The sequence below is a fragment of the Gossypium hirsutum genome, chromosome D07, assembly GCF_007990345.1.
Source record: "Gossypium hirsutum isolate 1008001.06 chromosome D07, Gossypium_hirsutum_v2.1, whole genome shotgun sequence".
NCBI classification, from domain to species: Eukaryota; Viridiplantae; Streptophyta; class Magnoliopsida; order Malvales; family Malvaceae; genus Gossypium; species Gossypium hirsutum.
Window position 1 is genome coordinate 44,787,641 of NC_053443.1, and position 21,741 is coordinate 44,809,381.

General features: G+C 31.5%; 1 long non-coding RNA gene across 5 annotated transcripts; it reads left to right on the forward strand.

The window, feature by feature from the left end:
- Nucleotides 1–7,246: 7,246 nt before the first annotated feature.
- On the forward strand, nt 7,247–10,089 carry LOC107954786 (uncharacterized). Of its 5 annotated transcripts, none has more exons than XR_005916258.1 (6): nt 7,247–7,683; nt 7,863–7,940; nt 8,282–8,341; nt 8,459–8,578; nt 8,965–9,198; nt 9,827–10,089. It is a non-coding gene; the product is annotated as an uncharacterized lncRNA (long non-coding RNA). The 5 variants fall into 5 exon arrangements; XR_005916259.1 differs by having other exon boundaries at nt 7,863–7,937; XR_005916261.1 differs by having other exon boundaries at nt 7,247–7,554; nt 8,282–8,578.
- The last annotated feature ends 11,652 nt before the right edge of the window (nt 10,090–21,741 follow it).

Below are 21,741 nucleotides of genomic sequence, written 5' to 3' on the forward strand. Positions count from 1 at the left end.
AATACTCACATTCATCAAAACAGTCCTTGATTCGAACTTTGGAAAAAATTATGATTTTGCCCCTAAACTTTTGCATATTTACACTTTTGCCTCAAATCTTGAAAATTAAACTTCATCCCTTATTCTTATGTTTTATGATATGCTGAACATCTTTCCCTTCTATGGCAACATCAAATTCCCACTCTAACATTTACTTATGAACATTAGGTATTTTTATCGATTATGTTGTTTTACTCATTTTCACTTAAAATCGCCTAGCAAAAGTTGTTTAACATAATTTCAAACTTCATATTCTACCATAAAACATCAAAATAAGCACATTTCACCTATAGGTATTTTTCCAAATATGCCATTCATTAAAACTTTAGTTATTTTTATCTATGCATGCCCATTTTTTGTCAATGAAAATCTAATGGTCTAATTACCATTTAAGGACCTCTACTTCAATTATGCACTTCTATTAAATCCTTTATCAACTAAAGCTCATATTTACTCACTTTTGCAATTAAACCCTAATATGCAATTCAGACATACAACCGCTAAAATTTCTTAATCGGTATTCTAACACATGCATCCAATCAATCGGTAAATCATAAAAATTAATCACAATAAACTTTTCTATCTCAGATTCGTGGTTTCACAACCACTATTCTATTTAGGCCCTATTTCGGGATGTTACATGTTAAGTATGAAAGTAGGCATATAAGTATATATCCAATAATATGAATGTATCCTCCAAGGACAGAGGGTAATTCAAACTTTTAATATGAGGAATTAAATTGAAAGGCTTCAAGGTAATTTGTTTTAAAACTCACTATGTTGACATTAACTTACAAGCATTTTGTTCTTGATTTAGCTTTTGCTATAAGAAGAGTTCGCGAGGAGAGATTGAGCTAGGGATGTTGTAACACCCCTAACCCGTACCCGTCGTCGAAATAGGGTCACAGAGCATTACTGTAAAAATATGACTTTAAAACATACATTTCAAACCTCAACATAAACATATCATAAATCATTCATATACATGCATAACGTCCCTTAATCGAGCCCTCGAGGCCTTAAAGCCTTAAAACACTTTGGAAACAATTCGAGACTGAATTGAAATCAATCGAAAAGTTCAAGAAGAAGTTAAAATTTTTGAACTACAAGAGTCACATAGTCGTATGACTCACACAGCTGAGACACACGCCCGTGTCTCAGGCCGTGTAACAATCAAAATAGGGACACACGGCCGTGTCCCAGCCTGTGTCCATGCCAGTGTAACTTTCGAAGTTGGGTCACACAGCCAAGCCACACGCCCGTGTGCCAGGCCGTGTAACTCTCGAAATGACCTCACATGCACGTTTGCCAGGCCGTATGCTAGGCCGTGTAACTGCCTGACTTGCAACCCTTGAAACCTATAGGGGACACACGACTGTGTTGCATGGCCGTGTGTCACACACGGCTGAGACACACGCCGTGTCTTAGGCCTTGTGGACAAGAAATTGGCCAAAATCAAGCCATTTCCATCACCCATTTCAAGCTTGTACCTAAAAAAAATTTACACACATAACCAATGCATAAAAAACATACCAAAACATGCATAAATGAACCAATCCAATAGACCATTATCATACAACTAATATGCCATACAAGCACCTCAATCACAATTAATTAAACATTCCTAAACTTATGCATAATTGGTCAGGTTTCATTCATACACTTCTAGCTCATTTCCATCTCAAAACATACCATACTTGACCATATTATAACTACTCCATCACATACCAAATTGGCTATTGAAACATGCATCAACTTAACCATATTAACACATAACAACAAGGCACTAGAAATACCAAAAGTTCATCAACCAAAATAACATATACATGCCAAACTTATCAACTAACACCAAACACAAGTCCACCTATACATGCCATTATAACCTTGGGCAAAACATCAAAAACTACTGATATAATCGTTGGATAGTATGATAGATCTCCGACAAGCTTCCAAATTGATCAGACTTCCGATTATCTATAAAACATGGGAAAGACAACTACGTAAGCATAAAATGCTCAGTAATTATGTAAAACATGAACATAACTTACCATTTCAATGCATAACCTTAAAATTAAACATGATAGAATCCAACCACAAGCTTGGCACAAGCCTAAGCATCATCCACAATACATGTTAGTGCATCATTTCACAATTCACTTGAATTAACAATAGGTATGTCATTATACATGAACAACATCACATGAAATCATCATTTTCATGAACATAGATATACTTTCATTAACACTTCCTTTTCAATCCTTTTCAAAGAATCATGACATAAGTCATTTGAATACTTACCGTTCCTTTCTTTTTCATGCCCATTGAACCATTTAGAATAACATCGGATATGCAGGAAAGCTCACACAAAGTGTGCTAAACATATAGTCGGAACATTTCCTTTTCCTTTACATCGTTGCTCACTCGAGCTGTGAAATGGGTCTGCTCACACAAGTTGATGGTCATAATGTAAGCTATGTGATACTATTCACACAAGCTATTGAGTATCTGCAACAAATGTTGGACCTCAACCATCACTAGGATATTCAGGACCAGCACCCGAAACATGGCAACCCTAATGACATGTCATTTGCATCTTACGAATTCCTAAGATTCAAATAGGACTCGATAATTATCGAAACATCGTTGGATTTCCACATTTGATTTCATGGAAAATAATACATGAATATATAATTCAATATAACATTAAAACGCTAATTAATTGTACAAACTTACCTCGATGATAAAGACGTAAAAACGAGATCACCTAATCCGAGGCTTTCGCTTTTCCCTAATCTAAATTCGTACCAAGTTTATCTTGATCTAAATAAGCAAATTCAATTCATTTAATACTTATACTATTCAATTCAGTCCAAAATTCATACTTTTGAAAAAATTACACTTTTTCCCTAATGTTTTAACTTCTTTACAACTTAGTCTTTAAGCTCGTAAATTGTAATTTAAGTAATTTCATCCAAATTTCATATTAGCCGAATGTACTAGGGACCTATATCAACCCATAAAAATTAGTATTTCACAAATTTACCATGGTATACTACTACTTTTACTAATAAGTCCCTAAATAACAATTTCATAAAAAATCCCTTTACAAAATTTGTTTATTTAACAACAAAGATTCATATCTTCCATTAAACTTCAAGAATCATGCAAACATATTCATGGAAAAACCCTAAACTTTTAACAATTTTGTAATTTAATCATTGGGCTAGCTAGATTAAGCTATAATGATCTTGAAAACATAAAAAATAATTAAAAATGGGACAAAATACACTTACATGCAGAGGATGTTCTTAGCCGAATGTTCAAGCTCCTTCAATGGTGTTTTCTTAACCTATTTTCGGTGGAAGAACAAATGTTGAGGATGATACTAATATTTGCTTAGTTTAATTATGATTTATCTATTTACCTTTTTAACCTTTTGTTTTTAACTTAAATTTCACTTAATTTATGTCCATCTTTGTCCATTAACAATAAGAATGGTATAATTACCATTTAAATCCACTCATTTAAGTTTCATAACAATTTGACTCCTTATACTAATAGAACTCTACTTTTGCACCTTTTACGATTTAGTCTTTTTCACTTAATTAAGTATGCAGACGTCAAAATTTATTATCAAAATTTTTATACAACCCTACTAACATACCGTAGACATTAAAATGATAATAAAATAATAATTTACTCATCAAATTTGTGGTCTCAAAACTACTGTTCCAATTTTAGTAAAAACGGGCTATTACAGATGTGCTAGAGAAATGGCGAGATGGATATTATGCATACAGAGGACATCTTAGTAGTATGGCGTATAATTCTCTACGCTAATGGGAGTCTGTTATTAAGAAACTTTTGTGAAATAATATTTTATATTATTTTTAAGAGTCTGTTGTATTTTTGGATGTTTTATTTATATCTTTTGTAATTAATTAAAATAACAAGAAGTATGTTGAAAAAGGATTATTCACAGTTTGTTAAAATTATGCTACATATTTGTATATCGTAACATCTGGCATCCGAACTCGGTGATTTGGGTTAGGTAGAGGGTGTTACACTAACATCCGTGGCTAATCTGATTAGAATATCCCTAGACTTGTCAGAGTTTGACTTGGAAAATATAGCAGTGCTTAACGAGGAGAAGAAGTCCAATTAGTTGAGTACACGTCGTCATGCCGTTATAAGATATATTCCCTTGTCGGGACGTCATTCTTCGCGTCGTTGGGACGAGACGATTCCTCTCACCAGGATGTTGTTGTCGTGTCATCATAATGTCAGCTCTTTCTCATTATGATGTCGACTATATTTTATCTAAAATGCAAGACACACTCCACACTTTTAATTAATTAAGGATTTTAACTAAATCTTATTAATTAAAAATTTTATTTATGATTGAACTCACAAATTTTGGTGCATGATAAAGTACCAACTTCTTACAATTTTGGAGATGCACATGAAGAATTCAAATTGGTTGGGAGTTCTAATTAAACTAAAATATGGTTTAATAAAGGATATGAAACCAAGTGGAAGCAGGGTAACAAAGGTGAGTCGGCTAAAACGTTAATGGTTATCGTAATTAATTATACCTCTAATTGCCAATGGACATTAAATTGCCAATTGACTTGACGGAAAGGTTAAAACTTTTAAATTTCCCATTTAAGTAGAGGATCGAAGATCGTAAATTCTCATAAATTTCACATTCTCATATAGGCCGCAGGATAATTAAACAAACACGGATTTACAACACTTCAAAATTTGTGTAAGTGTTCAAGTCTTAAAAGGAGCATTGATATGATATTAACTCTCCGTGTGTTGGTCTGAGTTCTAGTAGCGTTATTATTAAAATTTTGTATTATCTTATAATTTTCCAAAAAGATAAATAATATTTATAAGAAAAATTTTGAATTGATCATAAAGCACCACGTACCAAATCGAAATTACTACAAGTAAAGTCAAAGCTACCACGAACAAAAATGATGACATTATATCTTTGCTATAACTATTTTTATTTAATTAATTTAAATTAAGTAAGAGATAATTAATAAAAAAATTCATATTATCACTAATTAAAAAATAATTAAGTAATAATATTAAATATAATTTTATCTTCAATTAATTAAATTAATAATAAATAAAAGAGTTTGAATTCTTATAAAATAATTAAAATTTACACTACACCAAAATAGGCTTTTAGCGGCATTTTTAGCGGCGTTTGGATAAAAAACACCGCTAAAAATCAAGCATCAGCGGCACTTTCCAAAAAACGCCGCTAAAGATCGAGCATTAGCGGCGCTTTTTGAAAAACGCCGCTAAAAACGAGCATTAACGACGTTTCTTAGAAAAGCGCCGCAAAAAACCTAAGCCCAACGACATCGCTTTTTGACCTTTCGGGGCTTTAGCCGCATTTTTGAAAAAGCGCCGCTAATGCTCAGAGCTTTAGCGACGTTTTTGGAAAAGCGTCGCTAATGCTCGGGATTAGCGGCGTTTTTAAAAAAGCGCCGCAAAAACATTTTATCTGTCTATTTACTATTTAATTTGTTTATTTATATTAATTAAAATTCAATTTATTTTTAATTGAATATTTGTTAAAAATGGATAAATTTGAAATAATGACACGTAGAAATAATTTTTTTATTTATAAAAAACATAGAAAAATATTTGTTAAAAATGGAAAAATTAAAATACTATTATTTAAAATAATTTTAAAATTTTTTGGGTACATGACTGATTGATTTTTAATTTATATATTAAATAATTTCATATATAATTTTAAAAGATACGATAGTATTTATTTTAAAATATTTAATTAATTATCATTATAGTTTAGGGTTTAATATATATGTTTTAGGGTATATGGTTTAGGGTATATGGTTAATTTAAGATTTAAGGCCAGTTTAGGAGTTACAATTTTAAGGTTTATAGATTATGGAATTAGAGATTATGGATTAGGGATTCTGGTTTAAGGGTTGTGATTTAAGGGGTAGGGGTTCGGGGTTAGAGATTAAGAGTTAAGGATTAATTTAAGGTTTATGGATTCGATGTCAGGTTAGGGTTTAGGGTTTAGATTAATTAGTGTGTTTTAATTTATATTAAATAATGTATAGGAGTTAGGGGTTGGGGTTTGGGGGTTAGTAATTAAGGGTTTGGGGTTAGGGGTTAGTGGTTAGAGGTTAAGAGTTAGTGATTTAGGGTTTAGAAATTCGGGGTCGGGTTAAGGTTTAAGGTTTAGAGTAATTAGTATTTTGTAATTTATATATCAATTAAGTTCTTATATAATTGTAAAAGAGGAGTTAGGGGTTAGAGGTTAGGGGTTAGGGGTTTAGGGTTTATGTTTTTTGATATAAGGTTTAGGAGATAGGGGTTACGGGTTAGATTAATTGGTGTTTTTTTATATATTTAAATATTAGATTTAAAAAAACATTGATAAATAAATAAATAAAAAGAACAGATTGATATGGATAGGTAACTATTTATTGATAAATAAATAAATAAAAGCAAAATAATAGTAATTATATTTTAGTTAGAAAAAAATATCTCTAATAAAATAGAGATTAATCGGAAAAGAATAATTTAAAATCATGATTAACGTCTCAATCTTTAATAGAAATTCGATATGTGAGAGATTGATTGCTTAGGTTGGATAATTCTAACTTAATAATTATTTACAGTCATTTTATCATTTGTTTTCTTATTAAAATATAAAATATTTATTTTGAGAGTACTTAGTTTTTTTATTTTATAAAAAAAATCAATTTATAAAAAATAGTTATAATAAATTTTTTATAAAATTACTTAACTAATAATTTTTAGAAGACAAAAAAAATTTAGCATAGCAAAACAGTGTCGTTTTATTCCAAATGAATTAATTTTTTGCGGCGTTTTGGTAAGCAATAGCGGCGTTTTATAAAAAAAATGCCACAAAAAATAATTTTACTTTAAAAAAATAGCGCCATTTTATATAGCAAAACAGTGTCGTTTTAATCCAAATGAAATAATTTTTGCGGCGTTTTTATGAAATACGCTGCAAAAGGTAAGCAATAGCGACATTTTTATAAAAAAAATACCACAAAAAATAATTTTTTTTAAAAAAAATAGCGCCATTTTATATAACAAAACAGTGTCGTTTTATTCCAAATGAAATAATTTTTTGTGGGCATTTTTTATAAAAACGTCGCAAAATTCATTTCACTTAAAAAAAATTGGCCCTGATTTTTCCGCAAATTTCCCTCCTAAAACCCAAAAACGAAAAAATCCCAAATTTCCCCCTAAAATGGAGGCACCAAAGACGATTCATCTTCTTTGATGAGAGTAGCAGTGTGAGGAATGGGAATTCTTCTTCTCATTTGTTGAAACCTGAATCCGGACAGATATTGAATTTTGGTGAGAGTAAGAGAAGTGGGAATGGGAATTTGTTCACAGGAAACTCTCCATTCTTCATGGAGAACAAGAAGAGGTCGCCTAATTCAAGAGGGAGCAACAAAGAAGCTATGCTTTCGTTTACTTCAGGTGTAATTTTACCTTCATCTGGTGTGGTGAAATCAAGTGGGAAGTGTAGGAAAAAAGTAGTTGAAAGTTTTGGGTTTTGCTTTGTTGATTTTCTTTTTGTTTCACATTTTCCTACTGACCAAACAAAGGGTAAAGATAGAATGTTATTTTCCTCATTTTTCTTTTTTTTTTGTTCTACAATTTTCAAGTTATTCTTGGGTCTCATAGTTTTCTACTTTTACTCTTTTACTAAGATTAAATGCCATCTGGATTATTGTTTCCTCTAATAGATCTAGCATATCGATTTGATTAATGCTTCTTTGTTTCAGCGCTTGAGAAGCTGTTAAAAGATCATGCTGGAAAATATGCGACTGGAGATGAAGTTTCCATGCCTCTGAATTAATGTGGTTTGATTTTATTTTTATTTTTATTTTTATTTTTATTTTTATTTTTATTTTTATTTTTTTGAGGGGGTGCTTCCTGCAGCAATATGTGATTAAGAAAATGTAAATCAGGCATCATCTAGATGTCATTCTACCCCTGAACTATATATGCTTTTGGATTTCAGATGAAATGAGTTAGCCATAGATCTAAGTTCTGTTTGACTTGGCTAATATCATCTTCTATTGCTTGTTATGAAACCCTTTTAGAAGTTCACTCCTAATGTACTGTAGAATAAGAAATATTTGAAACTATTTATTTTGAAATGTTCTGAATAATACATAAATATGGCCTGTTGACTTTGCAGGCAGATCTGTTTCTAGCACCATAGATTCTGGCTGGGACTGAACGATTCAATGTTGACATGGTAATCTGCTTATTCCATTAACTACTAGTTTCTGCATCCAATTGATATTTGTTCACTTTTAACTCATTTATGTCTACTGGCATGAAAAATGGGAACTTTCCTTGTCTTAAATGGAAGGAAACAAGAAGAGCCTGGTTGATGCTGTTGAGAAAGGGATTGATCTATGCAAACAAATACTAGAACTGTATAATGATTATTACCATGGAAAATTGATGAAGTTAGTGGTAATTGGTGGTGGTAAGTTACTTTGTTGTGATTCTCTAGATTTGTGGCCATTGTTTTACTCTCTCTTTCTAGTCTCTGAGGGCAACAGTGCTTTTAACTTGGATGGTATTTATTTTCACTACCACTTTTTTCCTCTATTTCTGTCCAAAATTTTGTTTTATTTTCCATAGCCATTTTACCTTGTTTAGACAACTGATTTTTTAACTAATTTTTTTAAGTTTATAACTTTTCCATGAAAAGCTTAAACATACTTAAGAATTTTATTCTAATTTTTTAAAGGAATTTCAGCGCTTACTGTACATATGTCAGTTGGAAGAAAATTATGGTGTAATTGTTATCTAAATTATTTGTTTACATCTTTCATAGCATAATCATGATAATACTTCTTGATGGTGCAGAGTCTTTGGATGTACTTCAGCACTGGGTTGTTGAATTATTTTCTAACGTTAGACAAGGTTCTCAAGGAAAGCTAGAGTTTAAGGTGGAAGGTTCTGTCTAGAGAGCTGGTAAACTTTACAGGTTAGAGGCAGTTAAGAATGTCCATATCCTTGAATTAAGGTGGGCATTGCCTTGTCTTTTGCAAGCGTATCTGAAGAAACCAGAAGATTATCTGGCTCATCTTCTTGGCCATGGTATGTAATTCTGTGTTATCCTAATGCTTAAGTAATAGGTTGCTCATGGAAATAATAATAACAAAGAAAAGGATGCATGTGCAAATATGAAGAAAATGTGAACTGTCCAGTTTTCATGCCTTATAAGTAATAAGTTATTCTTGATTTGCCTGTAAATGTGGATGCTATTTTTCATTTGCTTCAATTTCTATGCTTGCTTCAATTTCCATGCCTTACAATAACTAATATGGTTGCTACTATTCCCTTCATGTTTAGAGCCATAGGAAAGATAAACAATGCGTCGATCTTAGTTTCATGCTTATTCCTTGAAGTTCTTTAGAAATCCATGATTAATGAGGACTTTATATTGGGTCCTCAGTTCAGTTGTTTAAAATCTATATATATTTTTGTTCCTAAATCACCATATGCTGATTATGAGAAGATTTATTGTTCCTATTCCCTTGGCTCCAATTTTTTTGGTTCAAAACTTGATGTCTAAGTGTATGCTTGAGTATTTGGCAATCAATCCTGTGAAATAGTTTCTAGTTAAGGTGGCATAGAAGCATATAGTCCAGGCATAATCTGTTCTTACAATTTATGATTTTTTTTTGGTTTCTCCTCACCACAAATTGTCTAATTTATTTGGCAGAATGAGATACATGCATTTCTCTATGTATAGAGCCTGGAGAAGGTTATGATAAGCAATGTGCTTGTTGTTGCACTTATATTAAATATTGTACCCTTTTTTTGTGAAATTGTTGTCTTTTGAAATATCTTTAAGATTAAGGAACTATACTAAATGTGGTCACAAAACTTATGTAATTCTAATATAGAATGTAAACAATTTTCTTTTGTAATTCTAATATAGAATGTATCTTGTTTTAATTTTCTTAATTTAAATTCATTAATTTTTATATTTAGCTTTAAGTTAAATTTTTAATAGAAATTTTAATTTAATATTTTTTATCCTTAAAATTATATAGTTTAAAGTTTAAATTTCAAAAATAAAACATAATATATTATTTATGATAGAAATAAATATTATTTAATTAATTTTTTTTAAAAGTCATGTTTTTAGCGGCGTTTGTGAAAAAGCGTCGCTAAAGGTCATTCTTTATAGTGGCGTTTGTGGTAGAAGCGCCGCAAAAGGTCATGATCTTTAGTGGCGTTTGTGGGAAAAGCGTCGCTAAAGGTCATGACTTTTAGCGGCATTTTTATAATAGCGCTGCTAAAAGTCATGGCCTTTAGCGGCGTTTATTTCTAAAAACGCCGCAAATGTTAGTGACGTTGTCAACAGCAAAAAAAAACGCCGCTAAAAACCTATTTTGGTGTAGTGTTATTATAATTTTATTTTATTCATGTGATTGTTACTATCAAAAGAGGTCACCTCAAGCCATTTTACACATTCAAGCTTAAGAAGCCTAGAAGATCTCTATAGTAATATTTGAAGAAGCCAAAGAACTTGAAGAAATTTAGAGTAACGTTATATTACTTTTGAAGAAAAGTCGCATTCAAATTCAATTCAACTGCAAAATGGTCACTAAACTATTGCACGAGTTCTATTTTGGTTACTCAACTTTTAATTTTTCCAATTTAGTTACTAAACTAATCGAAATCAATTTTTTTGGTCACTGAACGTTAACAAGTGTTTGAAATTTTATGGAAGTGTTGATGTGAATTTTTTTTATTGGTCTAATAACAAAATTAACCCTCTAATGTTTATATATTTTTATCAACTTGATACTAAATATAAAAAATTAACAAATTTAACTCTTAATGTTTACACAAATTATAATTTTAGTTCAAATTCTGCAAAAATCAATAAATTTAACTTTCAATACAAAATGATAAATTTACAAAATTTTTAAAATTTAAATAGTTTATTGTTGGATCATGCTAGCAATATCCATGGAAACCTTCATCACCATTCCATTCTCTCTAATAGACGAACAAACAGATTCTTGTCTCCGCAGTCAATATTTGGTACACCAATGAAAATACGACTGATCTAATCCGATGGAAAGTCATCCTTAGCTTTGTTTATTTTTATTTAGGGCCATTTTAATATTACTTCTTAGAAGCACTTTTTAAATAAAAATATTACTAAATAAGATATTTTTAAACTTTTCAAAAATGCTTTTAGAAAAAAAAATACTTTTTAAAAACATTTTTTTTGCCAGAAGCAAAAGATTTTAATTTTTGCTTAAAAACACTTTTTTATCCAAAAATACTTAAGAGAAATAATACTAAATTCACCGTTAGTCTATCATCACATATTGTTACAAAACCACAAACATATTGGTTAAAATTATTAACATAATTGCATGCTTTACTGTGCATTTGAGCTTGAATTCCATCTATTAACTCCCATTATACCTATTATACATATTGGTCAAAATTATTAACATAATTGCATGCATTACTGTACATTTGAGCTTGAATTCCATATATTAACTCCCATTATACCTGTTATAGCTTAAATTTGCATAGTTGAATGGTTCCAATATTGGACTAAAAATTCTAGTGAATAACACCTTGAACACAATATGAAAACATGGATTATTAGTATATTTACCTGTTATGGTACTGAAAATGAAAGCAAAAAAAAAAATTCTAAAAGAAAAAAAAGAGGCTGGTTTAGAATTGGAATTTGAACACCTTCAACTTCAATTCAAACATTAATAGTACGTTTGGTTCACTATAATGAAATAGAGCTGTAATTAAATAGAGTTGTAATTGAATAGAGTTGTAATGTAATAGAGCTGTAATCAGTAATCCAATTGTCTGGTTGAATGGAATGGAATAGAACTGTAATAGTATTCTTGCGTTTGGTTGGATGGAATGAGGTTGTAATAGCATAAGAAAAAAACTAAAATGGCAGAATACCCTTAGCAGAACTTTTTTTACGTAGATGATTATTGTTATTGTTATTAAATTTTAATAAGATTATTATTAAAAATAATTTAATAAAAATAATAAATAATTTAACCATATTTTAACATAATTATTATTAAATATAATTTAATAAAATAATATATAATTTAATAAAATTCTTAATATAATTATTATATGAATTAAAAATCATAATATATAATACTATAAAAATAATATATAATCTACTTTATTATTTTTAAACTGCAATACATATTTAATATGCTAAAATATCATTAGTGAAACAAATAATTTAATTATTCTACAATAAAAAAACAAAATATTAGAAGTTATAAATAACTTGAGAATTATATTTCACATCCAAACATAATATTCATATATTAACAAAAAGTTACAACATTGTAATGACATTCTATCATGTCATTATACGATCCAAATATTACAAACACAAAAAGTTACCAAAATATCATCAACACAACCATGATTTTTAATGGTCAGCAAGAAATCTTCTGACCCATTCCAATTGTACAGAAGAAGGTAAACTAAAGAGAATGAGCATTTGCGTTGGATGATCTGGAATTTTATTCAATGCGCGATAGCTCTCATCCTCAGTTAAACCTTCTACTTCACATAATGTTGGATATAATTTTTGAGCACTTTCTTGAATGGTCATTTCTGAATTTTGTTGAATTAGCACTTCGGAGGCAATACTTCTACTGATTTCAACGCCAACGACCCGCATGTTTTCCGCCAATAAAGTGGCAGCATCATTAAATGAAGTAGAAGAAATATGATCACTTGCATCAAAAAATCTTTTTTTTTCTTCTTTGAAAATGTGGAATCACCTTGGTTTCTAGCTGGTTGCGGTTGTATAGCTGAAAGATCCTTGTCATCCAAAGAAACATCAGCTTCGCATCCATGGAAATCGTTTCTTTCTTCATGAGTATTTGTAGTAGCTACATCCTCAACATCTATTTTTTCAATAATATCAGCGGTTGTTTGAGCATCTTTCCCAATGGCTCGATCTTTTACGTAGATGACAGTAAGTTGGTCATAATAAGGGAAACACTTGATTGTGAAAAATCTGACGTAACTATCTTAAGGAAAAAAATTAAAATTAAGTTCAATATTATGAATCAAAAGGCCAACACTTTATAAAATTATAAACATGATAAATCAAAAGAAAATAATTTATAATTCAACAAGTTTAGTACAATACAAAAAAGTTTTCAAACGCCACCAAAGTTTCATAAACTAGATACATGAAATAACATAAACAAATTAATGTAAACTATTATTACCCTAAACCTAACTAATTTCTAGATGCTTGCCATTCATCGAACATTTGGTTGGCTAGTTTCATCCTCCAAGTAGCTCATGCATCTGATGGATGAATATTTACGATATTTGGTTCATCGTCATCTATCACATTATTAGGTAATCCTTCTCCCAACTCCGTTTCAATAGGATCAAGACTCATATAGGTTAGAATAAAATTATGGAGCAAACAACATGCAATAATGATTCTATTGTGCACCCTCACAGGATAGAATGATGGACTCCTAAGTATTCTCCATCTAAGTTTTAAAAACCCAAAGCATCTTTCAATAACATTACGTGCTGAAGCATGTTTCATATTGAAAAATTCTTCCGGAGTACATGGTTGGTAACCTTGACGCCACTTATTCAAATGATATCTTTGTCCTCTAAAAGGTGCCAAAAATCCCTCACAATTTGTGTATCCAGCATCAACTAGATAATAACAGCCTATAAAAAACTATTTGTCATGGTTAATTTCCCAAAAAAGTATGATCTTAAAGATTAATTCAAAGTCCTCTAATTTTGCACTTTACCATGAGAAACTTTTAGTCCATGTCTCTTACTAATGGCATCTCGAAGAACCCATCCATCAGCAACAGAACCTTCCCAACCATGAATAACATAAATAAAATGCATATCAAGTGTACAAACACCTAACATATTTGTTGCTATGTCACCTTTTCGCGTTCGATATCTAGGTTTATCAACTGTTGGAACCCTAATCTTGATGTGGGTTCCATTTACAGCACCTAAGCAATTCTACATCACATGTATAAAACCTTGAGTTAGGATACTATATTTAAATCTAAATCAACTAAATTATGTATGAGCTATATATAGAACTCACTCCAATACCTTGAACCATTTCTACCTTGGGTCTGTAGAATTAGCTGTAATTGGCTCTGCCTTTTTAAATAACACATCTTTAAGCGTATGAAAGCATTTAAAATATTGTGAAATAATCTACTAATGGTTTCCCTGGACCTATTAAAGTGATGCTTGATAACTCGATTTTTAAGGTGATGAGAAATGATATGTAAAAACATTGTCAATTACTCATCAACGAGCATGTTCCTTGACAACTTCAATCCCCCTAAAGTTTGTAACATCTCACATAGTTTAAAAAGGGTAATTCTATTCATCCTAACTTGTTCAATACATGTCTCGTCACTAGCATATAAGTATGTAGGCTATGGATGACACTCAATGAAACTAAGAACCAACTCGTAACTGTACACATTTGCAACCATATTTTCAATGCAAGACCAATTCTTTTACGCCTCACACTTCGTACTATTAAAGGCAGACGAGCCATTACTGCAAGATATTAAAGTGTTACATATCTTCAAATCGTAGTAAAAGAGTCACATTTCTCCAATACTAATTTCAATAACAGTAAAACAAAATCAAAGAATTTAATTGCCAAAGAACTTACAGTGATTCAGTGAATACAAGACGCTCAACTGTGGGTAGAGGAAGCAATCAAACAAGCCAAAGAAGCAGAGGAAGCAATAACACACTATCAAAGAAAAATGAACAATACATATTAAGAATCTTTACAAAGCACAAAATAGAAATTACAACTATCTTTGTAAGTAAAAAACTTGAAATTCATTTATTTATCAATCACCCAAAAAAGAAAGAAAAGAAAGAGAAGAAAAGAATGTATTTTTGTGGATTTGATTAATTGATGACTGACGTTTAATAATTATTTTTTTAAAAAATACCCATTTAATACATCCACATCCAAATAACATAGTTTCCAGTTCTATAGAAATATACATATATTATATGAAATTTTTTAAAATATTCGATCTTTAATTTACCTTTTAAAAAGTTTGTATTCATCCTCACATTGTAATTAACTAATGTTTTATTTGAATTAATAATTGTGAATAGAAAAATATATATTATTTTGTTTGAATAGTTAAAATTAGCAAAAGGAAAAATATAATATGAATTTAATAATTTTTATGAGAAAAGAAAATAATGTCTTAATTTCTTTTATTTTATATTAACTCAATTCGATAATAGGTATATAGTGTGTTAAATATCTTAAAATTTATGTATTTTAAAATATTCGATTATTATTTTTATTTAAACAAAATCTAAAACTCCATATACATTACATTCTTACCATAACATGATTTGTTTGTAGCATTTTAATTTTTTTTTTGTTTCGTTTGTTGAGATGATTTTTATATTTGAATAAAAGAAGTTCAACTCTCTTATTAAAGGTAATAAGTTCACATGCAGTTTTGGTATTATTATTATTAATTTTAAAATTTTAGTTTAAAAATATACTAAATTAAATACACTATATTAACAATTGTAGATAAAGTTTTTTTTTAAAATAAAATATGTTTGTAGTATTAATTATAATTTTTAATCAAACAATATAAGTAATATAAAACATTGTTTAAAGACCAAAATTAAATATAATTAAAAGATTAAAATAGTTTTAAATGAAACATATCAAAAATAAAAACATATCGAAAATTAAATATAACCAAAATGTTCTTGTTTAAAGTAAAAAGATCAAATATGAATTGTAAATGTAGTTTAACATGTATATATTGTCTTTCCCGTATTACTAGAAAAGAGTAACGGTATATTCATTCCAATGGAGATATTTGTTTATGTCCCTTTTCCTTGTTCATTTTTTTTGTTGACTTTTCGCAGCCTACGAGGGTGTGCTGCTCTTTACCTTGGCAGCCTCCTTTCCATTAACAAATTTCATCTTTCCAAAGTTGAACACATAACCAACTTACAACAAAGACATTGGGAGGATATTGTTACCTTAGCATACCCTTGAGTGATATTTTCCGCCTTCTTGTTGCTACCTTCAACCACTCATTTAGCTAAAACACACAAACCATTTCATTATTTCAAGAGGATACATATTTAACACATAATGGTTCCAACTAAAAAATCTAAATAAAAATAAACTTAACAAAAAACCAAAGGCAAAATGAATGGAAAACATGAAACCAATAAAACTAAAAATAACACATAATATTACATAAGGTTGAATAATTAAAGCATACTCATCTAGCATATGACTAACTAAAATAACTCAAGCAAGTAGTGCAAACACACAACACTGATAAAACATGGAAAAAAACAATTTAAGGAATGGTTTAAGGTATATCACACTAGTGTAATGCCCAAATTTTGCCCGGCCCGAGCCTAAGTATTAAAAACGAAATATAAAAATATATATAAAATAAATAAAATGTTCAGTTTTTATTACAATAACAGGCCCAAAATAGCCCAATCCAAATTTCCTAATACCTAACACTAGCCTAGCCCAATCACCTAAGCCCACTAGCCTTAACCACAAGCAGAAACTCTAGCAGCTTTCTACCCTTGCGTCGCAGCAGAGTCAAATCCCCACGCGTGCTGCGCCTCCGTGCCAGGTTCACACTTGCCTTCTCCAGGCTGGCCATGTCCCTGACACCGTACGGTCGTACCTGCAGCAAACGCAAACGAAAAACACTGCAAAGAAAACAGAGAAATTTGTATTCTTTTAATTTTTTTAGTTTAGCTTTTTTGGCCTATAAAAGAAAAAGGCAAAAGCTTTTGTAAACGGTTACAAACACACAAAAAACGCATACACAGATTGAATACAAAAGAAAAAACAAATATTCAGAGAAATCGAAAGGTGAATAGTTTTCTTTCTTCCTTTTCTGTTCTTCACTCTTTTGATCCTTATTCGCTACAATAATAGGAGATTAGAAAACAAAAAGCGTACCTGGGGGTCGATCTTTTGCTCCCTCCGTCACAATTGGAGGCGGGCGAGGAATCGGGGTCTCCAAACGAGGGTTGGCTGAGCGGTGTACAGAGGGAGGTCTGCTTAGGGTTTGCAGATCTGTCAAAATGGCTTAGTGCCTTGTTTTTTTAATTTTATGCATATTGTAAAACGACACCATTTGAAGTCGTTCCAATGGCTCCGAAACGGTGTCGTATTGTGCCATAGCCCGATGATCCATCCCGGATGCGGCTAGATCCGCGTGTTCTGGCAAGGGAAGGGATATTTGCTCGATTGGTCTACCTATTTTCTGATGCATTTAAATCATTTCTTTTAATCCCTTCAATTTTGCTCCATATTTTGCTTTTGTTTCCCTTTGGCCCAGATTATGTACAGCGTTTTGGAGGGCTGGGGATATTTCCACATTAACCCTCCATGTTATTCGCGCATTGCACATTGGCCCTTATTTTGTTTATTTATGTTTTTTTCCGATTAATTTTGTTTTAGTTGCAATTTAATCCTTTTGTGTTATTTGTTTCTTTTCAATTAGTTTAATATTACCATTATTATTATTATTATTATTATTATTAGCTTTTTATTTAATCTTATTATATAGATCCTTTTATTTTATTATATGATATTATTTTATGTTTTTACCTATTAGTACTTATTTTCACAAACATTGTACTATATACATTCTATATTATCTTAGTATAACTTTTATATATATACGTTTAGCTCCAAAAATTTTCATAATAATATCTCATGTTTTTTATACATATATATAATATTGAATTATTTTATGTACAAATATTCTATTCCTTTCAAATTTGCTATTCTATTTCACTTATTTTAACTTTATTATATATTATGACTATATATACTATTATTTACATTAAGATTTTTTACTTATATAAATCAAAATGTAGGTATTACTTTTAAGTTATTCACCTTTATTTCATTTTTTTTAATCTGTCATTAAAATTCATTCAAACCTTTTATTTGTTTCCTTAGATCTATTACCAAATTGTATCAAATATTTGTACTATTTATTATTATTGTTGTCTTTTTGTTGTTTTAAATCGATTATGAATTTGTGGGATGCTTAAATTTTAATATGGATGTTTGTATAATAGGATCAAAGTCGATGTTTGTATTTGCCTATTATTCGTTTAATTGCTTCTAGTTTAGGTTCGAATTATTAGATGTATCGTTATTCAATCATGTTCCGTTTGTAAGAGTTGTATTTTATTAAAGCTTCAAAATCGTTTTATTTCATAAACTTTAAAAAGGCTTGGCGTTCGTAGGTTCTCGAGAGAATTAGGCCCTAACTTACTGGGCTTCGACTCTTCTCGATGAATTTAGATGATCAAGCGTCCATTTTATTAAAATCACGATTATTAAAATAAAATTCTTAAGGTTTCAAAATGTTTGATCCTAACTTACTGGATACAACATTTTGTTATCTCATTTTTTAAAATAAAGGAAATGTTTGATGTTTAAGAATTTCGAGAAAATGAACCCTAACTTACTGGAATCGGATTTCTCGATTGACTTAAATAGTCAAGTATCCTTCTAAAAAGCACATGATCTTCTAAAAAGGAATAAATCTAATTTCGAAGATTGAATGTTCGCAGCCTAACTCACTGAGTGTGACAATTTATCTCTTCAAAATGAATGCGTCTTACCATTAAAGTTTTCTCACCAAAGGATCGTATCTTATAATCTTTTCAGAATTTCAACATTAAGACATCAAACAATCAATTTGGTACCAATTTTGGGCGTTACGAGGGTGCTGACCCTTCCTCGTGTGTAACCGACTCCCGAACCTATTTTCTCAAATCTCATAGACCAAATCGTTTTAAGGTGTACTGCTCACACCCCAATAAAGGATCGGTGGCGACTCCAATTTTCATTTTTTTAGTCGACAACTAAACTTTTTTTTGTTCTTCAAAAATGGTGGTTTCAACAGCTTGGCGACTCCACTGGGGACAACCAAGAGAGTCAAGCCGTAAAATTGATTGTTTTGTCTTATTGTCGAAAATTAAAAATTGGGTTTTAAAAAAAATTTTACGATATTCTCTTTGCATTTATTTGTATGATCATTGTAAATTGTGCTTTTATACCTTGGCATCATATTGCATAAAGACTGTTTAGTCTTACCCTTTTTAAGTGGGAGTGAGAAGCTACTTCTTCGTGAGGTTTTCACCTCCGTGCAGGATAATGAATCATTTTCGGTATACATCTGTACCTATGTCTTCGTGAGATTTTCATCTCCGTGCAGCCATAGGGAAATGTATTCCCCTAAACCGAACTCGGTCTGTATGAGCCTATAATGGGTGAAGATTGAGGAATCCACTAGTTCGGGTACCATGACTATTAAAACCAAGCCGCATATAGATAGCCTAGGAACCCAACCTAGGTAGAACTTCCCCAAACCCTAGGGATTGCCCGTATAAATGTTTGTTTCTCTCGTATTTGTTGCAAATTTTGTTTATATGTTATACTAACTTATGGTGTTTTATTACTGTTTGCATGTCATTTCATATTCAAAAGAGTGTTAATTCAAGTTCGATTGTTAAATTAGGAAGTTTGTCATGGAAAACGACTTTCTTGATAAAGTGGAGGACAATGTCATTGTCCGAATATGGTCAGAGAAAGTGCAATTGGAAAAGGGAGACAGTCTAGCTAAGGATTATATGTTAGAGCTGTGGGACTACACTCGTATTAGTGTGATGCAAAATTGCCTTCAGGAGTTAAAAGAGATATGGGAAAAATGGAATGATGAGACCAAGCATTGTTTTACTTTAATTATGGAGACTTGCCGTATTTGCTTGACATCAAGGTGGATAAGCAATTGTTTCGAGCCCTTGCTCAATATTGGAATCCTGCATATAGTTGTTTCACTTTTGGCAGAGTAGATCTGGTGCCTACGGTGGAGGAATATACGGCTTTACTACATTGTCCAAGGCTTCAGGTGAATAAAGCATATTCTAGAGCTGCGTACGTCCCGGCATTTTGGAAGAAACTGATGAATATTACTGGCATGAGCAAGCAGTGGATCACAGCCAGGATCAAGCAGAAGGGAGAGTGTAATTGTATTCCATGGAAAAATTTGCGAGACTTGATTTTAGCGCATCCGGATGGGAAAAAGAAGGTCTATGTGTTTACTTTGAGTATCTACGGGTTAGTGATCTTCCCTAGAGCATTGGGGCATGTTGATCAAGCGGTTTCAGATCTCTTTGATCGGTTGGGTAAAGGGGTCACGTCTGTTCCTGCGATTTTGGCTGAAACGTTTAGATCTTTGAATGCGTGTAGGTGAGCTGGTGAAGGCAGATTTATAGGCTATGCACAATTGTTGATAGCTTGGTTCTATAGTCATTTCTGGAAGGTCGAAAAAGTTTCGTATCGGGTTTTCTCTGGGCATTACTCCCCGTTAAAAGAGATAGTGGCTACGCCAAGAAGGGACGATATATTAGAGGAAAATTGGATAGAAATTCTGTAAAATCTTCAAGAGGATGATTTGGAGTGGAGAGATCCTTGGTTGATTCCTGATGAAATTCTCTACCGTTGTGGGAGCTTTGATTGGGTTCCGTTGCTTGGGATTTGGGGAGCCGTCGGGTATGCACCTTTGTTGGTCCTAAGGCAATACAATTCAAGACAGTTTGTGCCGGCAACGCATGGTTTAGCTCAATGTGAGTTCTCGTACCGAGGAGACAATTACAAGAAAAAGGTGAAAGAAATTTCTCAGGCTTGGAATCAGGTTCATAGGATGAAAAGGCTAGCTTTGGGTTCGATGACAACTCTAGAGTACGGTGAGTGGCGAAATAAGTGAATTAATTATAACATTCTGGAGTTAAACTTGGAGGGTGTTCGACCAATGGAAGAGTACCTACAAGTGATCCCATCAGAGTTGAAGATTATAAAACAAGATTTTGAAAAGAGGAATTTAGAACTCGAAAAGAAAATAGAGCGGTTGGAAGAAAAGAAGATGCATTTAAGGCTAGACGCTGACGTCCAAAAGTTAAAAGCTGAAAAATTAAAGAAAGAGAAGAATAAAGTAAAGGAGGATCTGGATAGCTTAAAGACAGACTACAAAAAGCTACGAGTATCAATGAAAACCGCGGGGCTGGGAAAGATTTCAGAGCAATGGCGACAGGAGATCCAGGAAGAAAGAAACAAGGCCGATGGATGGGAAAAGAAATGCCAAGAGACTCAGTTACAAAACAAGTCTTTAGAGAGGAATCTGTTAGAAAGCCGGAGTGAGACGGATGAATTAAAGGCAACAATAGCTAAACTTGAAAGGTCTCTTCATCGTTATCGAAATTGTAATACCACGGTGGAGCTAAGAGCGAGCTTGAACAAGATTGAGGAAAGAAAGAAAAGAGTAGAAGAATTAGAGGCAACATTATAAGACTATGAGATGCGGGTTGAATTTTTCGAAGCGAATGAAGAACGTTAGAAAGAGCAACTCCACTATTATCAGAGCCAAGTTAGAGACAGAGATCACATTATGGGAGAAGCCGTGGCCCAGATTCGGGAGGTAGCCGATTACTTGCAGACCTTGGCAGTACAAGCTGACACTTTGAGTGTAAAATACG